Genomic DNA, 13,274 nt, shown 5'->3' on the forward strand with positions numbered 1-13,274 from the left:
AGGAAAAACATTTAGGTTTTTTGTGGAGCAGAATTTTTTTAATTCGAGTATTGGAAAGTTGTAGTGAATGTTGTCATGACTACCAGAAATACAAGACTGGACAGAAGGTCAGAAGTGAAGAGAGAGATTTGTGTCACCATTCAGGTAGCACCTGTTAAGTACTGGAGCACATGAGGTCATGAAGAATTGTATATATGGAAGCCCATGATAAAACCTCATCCTCCTTCACCTCTCAGTTAGTTGGATTTATTCCAGTTCAAAGCAAGGGGTTCTTTAAAGTCCTGGTTGTCTTCTACCTACCTTAAACACCCCCTTCTTAGATCCTTTTCTTCCTCCACTTTTACACTATAGCCATGTTGACATGACAGCACAGCCAGCTGCCTCAAGAGACAGCACAAGTGCCTCAAACTACCTAATGCTTACACACAGAAATATCAGGTGTAACATCTGAAGCACCTCCTAGAGTTACTAGGAGAGAAAGTAAAATATCGAGGTCAAAGCTCTGGCATTCCATTGGTGCTGTGTGGGCATAGCAGTTACCTAGGACTGGCACTGTAAGCAGAAACATCTTCCAGTCATTTTTCTCTACCATGAAAGGAGGAATGGTAAGTAGCAGCTGCCTTTCTGCAGGAAATTCGTTTACCAACAGCACAGTGAATTTGTAAAAAAAAGTTGCATATAGAAGACACCCTTAATTTTTGTTTGCCTTTGATGCAAACTCCTCTTCTTGTTCTTTTTCTCTGTTCATCTCTGTAGACTGCAAAACTGGCACCATTATTTTCTCTGTACTTGTTAGTGCTGAGAACAATGGTGCTGCGGTGCAGATTTCGGGCTACAGGAGCTTGGAAACCTAAGTGAATCCCATCTCACATTAGTTTACAGAGACACCTATTAGACAGTCCTCTGCAGAAGAAAGAAGCTCTCCCAGAACCTCTCTTTCTTGGAATAGCTTTCATATGCATACACAGTCTAAAAGAAAACAAATTCTGCAAGAGCAAGTTTATGGAAGAAGGTCATGCCATTTCCACCGAAAGGACGTGATCTTGTTCCTGTTGAGATAACTAGTTAAATTCCCATCAGCTTCAGTCAGAGTTGAAGCAGAATGTGAACAAAATCCAGAATGGGTCCCTAGGCTGTCTAAAATATTTTACGTAGTTGTTGCTGGTTTAGGAATTTGGGTTTTAGACAAATGATAGAGATATGGAAAGTGGAGGAGCTAGAAAAGAAACAGAGAGAACTGTTTTGTCTGGACCAAAGGAATGCTATTACAGCATGTTCTTTAAATAATAAATTGACATAGTGAGTTGAAAAAAACAGTCTTTTTGCATCTTTCTTCCCATGAAATGGATAATTTTTATCAGAATTCAAATGTTCTTGTGCAGAAATGCGCCCCCATGCGGTGTTTTAAGCAAGCAAACTTTTTCATAGAATTGACAAGGTTTTTTTGTTTATCATTTTGGAATCTCCAAGCATATGTCAGGTACATCATCAAAAACCAGAAACAGCTGTTCCTGCTCTGCTGAGTCTAAGGAGCAAATTTGAAGACAATGCTGCAATTTCCAAGCTGGTCATAAGGCGTTTGTGGTGAGGATGAAGTTAATCTTCTCAAGCTTCTGGACCTACCTGGCGGCCTCTGGAAGGCAGTGAAGATGACAGGGTACAAGGATCAGGATTTTGATCCTTTCATCTGGCTAGGTTAATTTATGACAGCACACGGATACAGGATGAAGGTCAGTGAGAATGACAATTTTACCCATGCAGGACAATCACGACACAAGCAGAGTAATCCAGGTGCCCATATCTGAGGGTACCAAGGAGATAAACTCAGCTATGACTCATGTCCAAGATCAGATCCTTTTGGAGCAGCAGCAGAAGGGCAAGTGGCATGGCCAAAGGTGACCTCAAATGCCTCTGTGTAGGCATCTGAATTGCTTCTGGGGCGTTTTGACTTCCCCACTTCCTGCCGCCTGACGCTGCTCTGCTGACCGCTCAGCTCAGCCCTTGGGAACAGCACTGGAGCGTGAAGCCACAGGCTGCTTTTCTAAAGAATCATCCTCTCCTGGAGAAAAAACAGCTTCCTGGTCACTGTGGACTGGAAGGGCATTGAACTGCCAGCCATGTTCAAGTGCAGGTTGTGGCTGGCTGTTGCCACAGAAGTAATTAAGACAAAGCCAAGCAAGCAGCAGCTCTTTTTATGCATGCTTTATTCTCTCATCTTTTGATTGTGGCTGCTAATTGAGGTGTTAGCATGGCTGTGGTCGCACCAAACCCAACATCAGATCTGCCACTGGCTCTACTATGAACCCTGTGGTGTCCAAAGGAAGCCTAAATGCTGAATGGAGAAACCTCTTCTTCTAAGAGGGCACAGTCCTAACGAGCAACGAAACAAGACAAAAGCTCATTATTTTTCAGGTTTACTATATATGTAGACACTGTAATTTTAGCTGTTTTTTACTCCTGATCTGTCCTACCTGAAACTGAATTTCTCCAGCTGGATGTCCTCAGCATGAATGCCTCCCACTCACATCAACTAGCCCCACCATAGAAATCTGAAAATGGCCTACAACATTTGGAGGCTCTAATACAATTACTGTAAGTACATCAAGATCCACAGGGCTATCTAGCTTGACCATTAAATTGTATTACATGCAGACTACAAAGGGAGAAAGCCAGAGGGGAAAATGAGACTATATATCAGCTTCTATAGTATTGGATTGTATAGTTGCAACTCAGACAAATTAGGGAATCACATGGGCAAATTCAACATCATCTTGTTAAGAGCTTGTTTTCAATGCAGTTCCTAGAGTGCTTTAGGAGCCAGACAAATAGAGGCTCTTCACTTGTTAACCACTCATTGGGTTGCACACTGCGCTGACTTCATTGGCTATTTCAGTTTGTTCTAACTCAGCCCCAGGGAGAAAAAATGACAGCATTACCAACTTCAGGGAGTTAATGATATGGATGAAAACATGAAGCATGAAGTAGCATGAAGACACAATGAGTCTATTTTAAACTGATAATCAAAAATACTTATGGCTTGAATCTCTGCCCAGGGAGGTGGTGGAGTCCCCATCCCTGGAGGTGTTCAAGAGTCGGGTTGACATATCGCTGAGGGATATGGTGTAGTTGGGAACTGTCAGTGTTAGGTCAATGGTTGGACTGGATGATCTTCAAGGTCTTTTCCAACCTAGACGATTCTGTGATTCTGTGATTCTTCATCAATGTGCTTTTGCTACTGTTTTTCAGTGCTGTGCAGTATAAATAACCTACGACACTGTCAAACTGTAAGCTGGTTTTGTTTTGGTAACATGATTACTTCCTGTGTCTGTGACTACCTCCTGATCGATGGTGTGAACTCTTGAGACACTTTAGCGTCAAACACATGGGATGACTTCAGTTGGCTGATTAAGCAAGTTATCACTGAAGGTAATGTTCCAGCCTGAGGTGGTTCCTCATACATGGCACTTAACTGTATGTGTAATGTTAAGAGACATGCCTTAGCTTACAAGCACAAAATGACTAAATCAGGAAGCTGTGTCACACCTCCATTTTGTATAATTTGCTCCTAGAGTTTCAGTGGCTTGTGACACGACCACAGATGAAGGTATTAGAATGCAATCTTCCTTTAATTATGCAAAACAAAAGCAGCATTGCACTGCTTCCAGAAGGATTTAACATCTAGCAATTGTGGGAAATTCAAAAGGTCAAGGGGTTCATGCTAGCTGTGTTTATACTGACAGAGACATTTGGGCCTTCCACACATTTCTCCTTTCCATTCATCTCTCCATCCTTCAGCCTCCTCCTTTCTGGGTTCTCTTAGCAATCACATTCCACTTGGATGATCCTTAAAGCACTAAAAAGCTTTTCATGGACCTGTTACAACAGCAAAAATGGACCCAGGATACATGATTTGATGACAAAACCTGTGACTATTGGCAGGATCTTCTCTTTACTCATCACCCTGTTGACTATTGTTTTCTGATACATTAAATCAAAGTCTTTCTGCTGACTGGCAAGTTGGCTGCAAGGGACATTTGGTTTAGGCAACTGTGCCTTATCTGTTTTTTCCCTACGTCAGCTGGTGGGGAAAATCCCACCCATACCAAATATTTAGAAGATATAATTATCTGCTTATCTTTTTATTTGCATTGAGCATATTTTGTTTGGGACCTAGAAGAGCTATATGATTCAGGAACAGGAAGAGCTGAGACAGACAGACTGGGACTGTACAAGGAACTGAGGAAACTCTAAAGAACAACGTGTCCTGTGTTGTGTCCTCGTTTGGCTTTGGGGTAGTAAGTGCTGATTTATTCTTGGAGGCTTGGACAGGAACTGCATGTATGTCACCCAAGAGAGTTTGGAATATCAGGACAACACCTGTGGATTGATTTGCTTTCTTAATATGCTGGTTTCCAGCCATCCAGCTCTGCAAGAACTGCAGACCCTATTACAGTGATTATAGTCACAGAGGGACTTTTTGGTGTTGTGGGACCTATGCTCTGATTTCAGTTAGAATGCTTCTAATTCTATTAAATGTATATTGGTATTTTGAAAGGAATATATATTTTTGTGAATGCTTAGAGTATTGGTTTACATTTCTACTATTACTATACATAGTGTGTATAATATACAAAGTGTATTATACAGTATGGATCTGTCATCCCCAGAGCAGTATGAGACAGGAATTATCTGACTCTGAACACTTGCTGTTAAAACTGAAGGATTTTTTTAAACAAATTTTTAAAAGTGCATTGCAAGAAACTTTCTGAACTTCTGAGGAAAGTTTTAAAAATAATAATGATGGTTACTTCACCAATGGCCAGCTAATTGCTTGAGAGTTACTTTCAAGGGGACAGAGCATACACTGTACAGGGTCAAGCTGGTAATGGCCTGCAGATATTATAATGAAGCAATCCATCAGGACTAGGCACTTGCTGTTTGAGTGATGTTTATTATGGTAATAGCCACCGAAGTCAATGTGAATAGCTGTGACAATGGCATTGTGGAATTCCAGACTTATTTCCATATCAAATCACTTTTGGTGACAGGTGAAAGGGTGAGTGAGGCTCCTGCTTGCCAGGCACACAGAGTCACAATGGGCAATTGAGGTTATGTTGATGCTTTCTCTTTAATATGTTACCTGTGATCAAGATACTGAAAGCCAGATTCTGCCTTCAGATACAAGTATGCAAATTTGTCATCTTAAAACTCTGTCATTGTTCCTGGGAATGCAGAGTCACTGTGCTCAGATTGTATCTTCAGTCACAGCTTGGGCAATCTTCACAGCAGTTTGCACAAGAATAAAAAGATTTTAGTGAGGAGTTGTCTCAGCCAGTTATGCATCAGAAGAAGTGAGGAACATCTACATCTGTAGCCAACCTGGCTATGCTAATATAGCTCTTTTGCATCTCATTTCATTATTCCCATTAGTAACATCACAATCAGCACTAAATACCATTTTGGCTATTTTGTTAAGAGAAAAAAAGGTTTTTCCTGACTGTAGCAACATCTGAGCAATGTGTTCACAAAGTAAAGGTGTTGAGAAAGTTCATGACTGGAAGAATGATGGTGAAATCACAGCCTTAGGAAATAGGCACAGTTTCCATAGGCAGATGGAAGTATCATTTGTGAATGAAGAATCTATATAAATGATTAACACAAGGCTTGGCTGAGATCTATATTTAAATATGACCTCCTGCAAGATACCCAATCTCATATAAATGCACCTGTGACCTCTGAAGAGGGAAGTTGTCTAATGAACAGTCTGATGGATCACACAGGCTATAATTCCTGCTTTGGGGGGTTGGAGATGTGCTTGAGCACAATAAATCCACATTTGGTAAGATCGGTCTGCAATTTGTCTTTTGAGAATCATTCAAAGGTTTGACCAGGAACACCAAGCCACCAGGACAGTCCATTGAGTTTGGACAACTCTTATGAAAGCATTGAGTTTAGAAGAAGGTCATGTCTAGGATGAGACCCCATCTGCAAAGCCTCCTATTTACAAACCTAACATGTAGTTAGGTACTGGGCAGTCCCCCTTACTTTGTAGGTGCCTGTTTTCATTAGTTGCCTCCCTAGCTTGATGCCTCACTTGGAATGGGTCTTCAGGCTCTTACACATGCTCCAAGGCCTGATCTGGGAGACGGCTTGTGAATTGTGTCCGAAGTCTCCCTCTTTCTGCCCTCCAAAATTAGTCATGATGTCCGTTTCATCCACCTGTTTTCTTACTAAGAAAATGTGAGGCCTTGGGCTCCAGAGTTGAAACTCCCTTTTCTACATCCTGAGGAAGTGCCCTAGCTGCAAGATTTCATATAGTTCAGAAGATTACATCTCCCCACCTTCATTCTGAAGCTAGGCCATGGAAGAGGCAGGAGTGCAGTATCTCAGGACCTGAGATACAGGCCATGTTCCTACCTAATGGTTATATCTACATGGCCGACAAGGTAGCAGCACTGGATTATAGATCCAACTCCCTCAGTTCCTCATATGTTGGGTCCTTCATGGCTGAGAAAAAACACCAATAGTAGGAAACCCTCAATACCATGAGTCCTGTAAAGCCCTGAGAATAAACCCTGCACACTAAGGATTTACCTTCTTTGCTTCCCTTTATTGTGAGTTTTGGACAATCCAGTATCCACTAAATCAATGGGAATCTTTCCATCAGCTTGGACGGACATTAGAACAGGCACCACCTGACTGGAAAAAGTGACATCACACTTCTAATAACACAGATATTATGAATCACTTGGTTTTGCGCAGTGCTCTTTAACAGAAAACATTGTGTAGTTTTAACCTCTGTGTGCAGGATTTGCTTTAACCAACCACCGAAAAACAACCACATGTGGGGAGAAATGTGACTGCAATTAAACAGTTCACAGCAGAGTTATATTATGATAGCACATCTCTCCAGTTCATGAAGCTCCAGGCAGCAATGATATACTAACAACACATGGGAAGATATGTGGTGCAAAGCCAGGTGAAAAGCATGATCTACATATTTTTGAAATCTGAATTAGTTGGCCATGTTGACATTTTGAACAGAAAAGGTCATTAAGAATTCTTTGGGGTTTTTTTTCCTTCTTGACTCTCGGGCATGAACTTTCATTTCTGAGCAAGTTCATTTTCAAATGTCCTGTTAATCTGACTAATATTTCTCATTTCATCCCTTTCTGCCTTTGTAAAAGAAGAAATAGTAAATTAAATGGATGATCAATCTGCATGCAAATCTGTTTCAGTGACACATTTTTCAACAGACTATATTTGAAAAATTCTTTGTATTTTGCAGAGGATGAAGAAATCTTTGTAGATTTCACATTCTGAAACACATTCTGAATAATTGCAGATGGGCTCAAATCCAAAAAGGAATATATCTGCCCTAAAGAGACTGTGGGATGAGACTATCCCTTGGGATATTCTAATACTGGAACTTAAAGAAAAAAACCCCTGCTCTTTCCTCCCTCCTCCAGGCAGCTATGTTCCAGCACAGAAACACTAGACTTTTGGATTATATGCAAGTGTCAACACATGCTTGTTTGCTTGCTTCATTCCCTCAATTTTAACAATTATTAGTGTCTTTCCTAGAGATCTTATATTGTGATGAAGAGCTGCTGATTTGAATTTACCCTGAGAGAAACATGAAGAAAATGAAGAGTTGTTTCCAAAAAGCTGAAGTGGAACAGACAAAAGTATTGAGTGAATGTAACTGTCCAGGTCATCCACGTGTTTGGACAGCTGAGTCGAAAGGCATGGGGTCTGTGTTATGAAGGGGTTGCAGCCGCAGGGTAGCCTATAAAGGGCAGTGAGAGGCTGGAAAGAATTTCTAGGAGGGATTTTCACTTCCAGAGTGAAAGCAGTGGGATATAATTTCAGAGAAAATATTACAGAAGCCTACTCTCCTCTAAACACATGTAATGTGAGTGAAATGATGAAGCACTGGATAAAAACAAAGGCACTGACAAAGTTAAAGCACTGAGAGAGGAGTTTTGTCAGTGGTAGATTAGTTTGCTGCAGGCTTCTTGCCATATGCCTCCCAACGCTACCTCTACTGGATTGAAATTTACTTCCATAGGACAATCAATTAATGTTATTAATGATGTTATTATGAATCTGACATTAAGGATCAAAACCAGGCAGCTAGGATGTGAGTCAGCTGTAGAAAAGGGGCCTGAAAAATGCCTGTCCTTAGGCAGTAATGGAAAACAGAGGAATGGCATTTTCCATCAGATCTGAGCTGAAAGCTTTGTGAAAGATGAGTCAGGACACCAGTTCCATTGCTTTCCATCTTTTTCAGGATATGGACTTCTTAAATTTCCCTCATTAAATCTCACACTCAGAGTGATTTTTTGTTTTGGATAAACTGGCTTTCAATAGTAAAGACAAACTTCTCATCCAAGTTTTCATCTCCAAGTGAACATGACTCGGTCTTGTTTAATTCTATAGTACATCTGCCAGATGAAGTCTGTGTCAAAGTTTCCTTACCTCAGAGACAGAAAGCTTGAGCTCTTTGCAAATATAATTAAAACATTTGTAACAACAGAAGCAGAGCTACATGCCAGAGCAGCGACTTAACAGTCTGCTCTTTTGCCCTCTTGCTGCCTCAGTTCCCCACCTGCTAGCCGCTGGCATTTCTCAGCCAGAGTGCAGCCTAGGCTTAATGGTTGCCATAGGAGTTCATGCCACCAATTAGTTTTATATGAATCCACACAAAATCCAGTTTCTTCTCCGCCCTCAAAGTCTTCAGTTTTTGCTCTCTGACTCTCGGCTCCCTCTTCCCATGCACCCAGACCCAATGAAACATTCTCCTCTCCTTTTTAACAGGTTTTCTATCCGTGCTGAGAATAAACCTTCCGTTTGCCTTTTTCCTTTTGGTCTGTGGCAGCAGCCTAGCAAATCATGCTGTTTCCTTCACAAACTCTTCTGTAGCCCTCAGTCCAACCAATTATTTTCTTCTTCCCATGATCTAGGCTGTACTCTCTGCTTTTTCTGAGGGATTTCCCAGTCTGTATCAAAACACTCATAGCAAAATCTGCCTTTCCTTTCTCCACCTGAGGTTACCCTTGAATTTCCCAATGAGCCTCTTGTTAACCTTAGTGCTTCCTGCCAGTTGACTTTATATTTATTCCCTTTCCAGGATGGCTAGGCTAGACCTAGCCAAGTGCCAGTCCTAGGCTCCCTTAAAAGACCAGATCACGTGGTTATGCCAGGGAAAACAGAATGTATTAACCTAGGCTGAAACGATCATCATTGGTGGTTTTTATTTTAAGGTGAGAAATACGCATTTATAGAATGACAAAATAAATCACCTTCCTCAGTTTTCACATAAAGTTTGTGTTATTATAGATTAATATTAATATTTGAAGGAGAGTTGCATAATTTATGTGCAATTAGCATATAAGTGATTCCTGCTATAACAGTGAAAAGAATCGCTATATTCCTGGAAAAAGTTATTACTTTTCTTGCTCTCTTTTCATTAAGGCAATTAAATATGAGTTGCCACAGGAACCTAAAGCTTTCCATCATTAACATGAACTTTTCCGCCTATTTCCTGTACTTTTAAGAACTACTCTGAGGAAAAAACCAAAAAATGTCACCCACTGAATTTTCTGTTTTACATTTATTCTGCTGGAAAAGGTACAAAACCCCAATTATTTCTTCTAAGGGATCTTAGAGGACATGACAAATAGTGTGTACAGGAAAATCATGTGCCAATTTTTGTGTATGTAGGATGGAGAATGGTTCAGGATGGCAAATTCCAGCAAAGCCAAACTGCTGACAGTGAGAGGCACAAAGCTGCTCTTTGCTATGTAGTCCACCACCTTGGCCTCCAGCCCACTGCTGGAGGATGCAGGTTTGGGATGGCTTCACCTTCAAAGGTGAAGTCCTACCCTTCAGCACTGGGAAAGCCATGACGTTAACCTCTCATCACACATTGCTTCATACTCTGCCACCGCTACATTTGGACCATTTTGGACAGCAGCATTGCTGTCTATGCCAAAGCATGTTATCTTTTGCTTGTAGTCAGAGACCAGAACTGGGCTTTTCAAGTGTTGCAAGTTTGCTGGCAGCCATAGCAGTCTTTAAAACATTTCCTTTTCTATGGATGTTCAGGACACATTCCACAGATTTTTTTGTCCCTTCCCTTTAAGTTAATATTTTAAAAATAAATGCTTATGGAAATTGGACCTTCAGGATTAGGCACAGAGCAAGGGTCACCAGCTGTGAACTCTGCAAATGAAAGCAGCTGCTGATATTGCCATGGTCACCTGTTGAGCCTTTTCTGCTGAAACTAACACAGATTTAGTTCAGACAACATCTGTCTGACTATAACCAGAACTGAGCTAAAAGATATGCCTTTACCCTGGGCCACAGAGGCAACATTTTAATCTGTTGAAGAATATGGATATAAGCTTGCATTCTTTAACTAATTCATCTTTCCCTCTCCTCATTTCCTCATATTTGATGACACTGATTTCTGGTCTGCTTGGAAATGCTAAATACATACAGCCTGGCTAGCAGGAATGTGGTGGGTTTGAATGATGTTATCGCAGAAGGTCTGTGAAGTCTTCAGGTGAGAGGAGGCAGAATCATTGGGGTGCATTGAGAGTCAGGATTTACACTTAAAAAGAAAACTGTAGGTTGAATAACAACAATTATTTATTACAGTCTGTTAGACTGTGAATAGCAGCCCAAGCAAAATAAGTGGAGAACTGTAAAGTTACGTTGTTTAAAATCAGCCCAGATTGCATAAAATCTGCATTACATGAAATGCTGTATAGGGAACAATCTTGCATTGTTACAGGAAGGGACTAAATGACCAAAGCGTCTCCAGCTTCTGTGAGTCTATGTCTTGGCCAGTTTTTAGCTTGTACAATTAGAATAATTGTTTTGTCAGTTAGTCACTAGAAACTCCCTTTTGCTGGAGAGATTATTCTTGGCTAACAGTTCCAGGCAAGGTCCATTCCTGGTGAAGAATTATGTCAAAGATGAATAGAGCACGTTCATTTGTGCCATACATAGTTGTCCAAGTAATAATCCGTTTAGTAAATCAAACCACTCTGCTAAATATTAGATCTTTACCTTAAAAAATCAGCAAGAAAAGAAAAAAAAATCAGTAGAAGCTGGTCAAATAAATCTCACAGACTCCTGTGTTATTCCTAGCTTTGGAGTGCTGTATAGAGGAAATCTGTGTAAGACACAGTACAGTCCACTGTGAGTAGTAAAATCCAAGTCCTTTAACCTGATCATTTTTTCTGCTGAAGTCAAGGCTTTTTTGTGACATCCTGGTTGATGTCACAGAGAATACTCCCTGCTGGCTGAAAGATGGCAATAAAAAACCACTATATGTAAACCTGATTTTTAGCTTGTTCAGATGTGCTCACAGATGTTTATAAATTTCTAGCTGGTGAACTTTAAATGAAAAATTTAATTTCAATTCAATTATGCAGTGATCAAAATGAAAGTAACATGGAGGCTTTTCAGCTCTTTACTCTAATTTGAGCCCCTGCTGTCTCATGGAAAAGCAAGATGAGAAAGCAGGGTAGTGATATTAAGGACACCAAAAGTGACCACCCCCCCAAAACAAAAACGTTCAAATTGAATCATTTTTCACGTTATTTGAATGAAAACTGGAAAGTGTTCAGTAATAGGCTTTGTACAGGAAAGAAAAAGTCATACTTTTCCATCAATGTATTTTAAAAGATATTTATTACAGAAGAGCTATGTTATTTGCATAAGTGCGGATATGATCATCAGTACTATTTTATTAGTACCAGTGACAGAAAGATTTGACTATAAAATAATGTTTCTGTATATTTCAAGATATGAGTGCTTCTCTGAGTTGCATTTTAGACAACAAGAAGAAGGAAAACTCTTGGTTTATTTTTTTTAAGTACAATTGTTTATAACAATAGCTTAGGCCAGTGATCATGCACCACCTGACATCTGTTATGTGATGTAGAGGGTATCACTAACATTTTTTTTCTGACTGAGGCAAAGTTCAGTAGTTTGCAGTACCCTGTTCTCGAAGGCTAACCTCCCACTGCCTCCTACAAGCTTCCCACTGACATGTGAGATATTAGTATGCAAGAAATAGCATTTATTGTAGATTCTGTGAATTGTTTCTCTTGAACATTGGGAAGGGTAAGATTTCTTCAGTAGTTTCAACTGTCATAAAAAAACATTAGTTGAGACTGAATTCTGAAGAGGCATATTCAGGTTTTTCCATTTTGTGCTGGGAACAGTAATGAGCCACTCCAGTTACACCAAGGTCTGCAAAGCCCACAAGAAATGTCTGGTGATCGAAACAGTCTTAAGGGAGTGGGAGCATCAGTGTGAGCTGAGAAGAGAATGTTACGGCAGAGGGTATGCACACTATATATTTTTCTGCAAAGGGATTTGCTACAACAAATAAAATAGGGAAAAGGTTTGATGATACAAGTATGTAAAAACAGATTATTGTATGTGATTAACTGTAAGAAAACAAAATTTGTAACAAGGGGGAGAAACAAACCTCAACTCTAATTCTGGTTGCTTTCACAACAGCTGAAGTAGGTGTTATTTGGGGGGAAAAATTTGTTACAAATTCAGTCTTCTGTCAAAAAATGGCAGCAAACATTTGCCCCAATATTCTTTGGAGGCTCTGAGTTGGGATGAGCTACATATCAGAGAGGATGTGTGGATTTCCTGGGGGAGACTCTTCAGCACAACATGACAGAGAATGGTGGATAATCTCCCCTATCTAAGTGCAGTTACAAGGCCATGACAACAACTGGAGTGAAAAGTACTAACAACTATTTGAAACAACTGATGACCTAAGGGCAAGAGCTCAGCCAGCCAGTAGCAATGTGGAAATGTCCCTTGCCAAGGTCTATGAAGTTATCATTGGATTTCCTTTTTTTAGAGTTAGTACAATATTTTCACTTTTTCTATAGTTACGTATCCTGAAAGTTTCTAAAAAATGTGTGTCACATGCCTCAATTGATCAGAAAACTATAGTTTTAACACTCTTTTTACAATCTAAGCTGAGCAATTTCAGTTGGGTTTTTTTAGGAAAAAAAGATTGGAAACTCAGCCTTGACTCCATAATGCTGTTGTCAGACATCCTGCTCATTTTGATGGAGCCAGAATGTCATGTAGGTATCCTGAACATTTCTTATTTGTTTATGTCCTGTGTCAGCTAAACCATCAGTTGTTTGTTGGTGGTTTTAAAATTAATTCAAATGAGTCTTATTCAGTTAAGTGGGTTGGTCCTTCCTTCTTCCTGTGCTGGGTTT

This window comes from Athene noctua, chromosome 1 (genome assembly GCF_965140245.1).
Source record: "Athene noctua chromosome 1, bAthNoc1.hap1.1, whole genome shotgun sequence".
Lineage (NCBI taxonomy): Eukaryota > Metazoa > Chordata > Aves > Strigiformes > Strigidae > Athene > Athene noctua.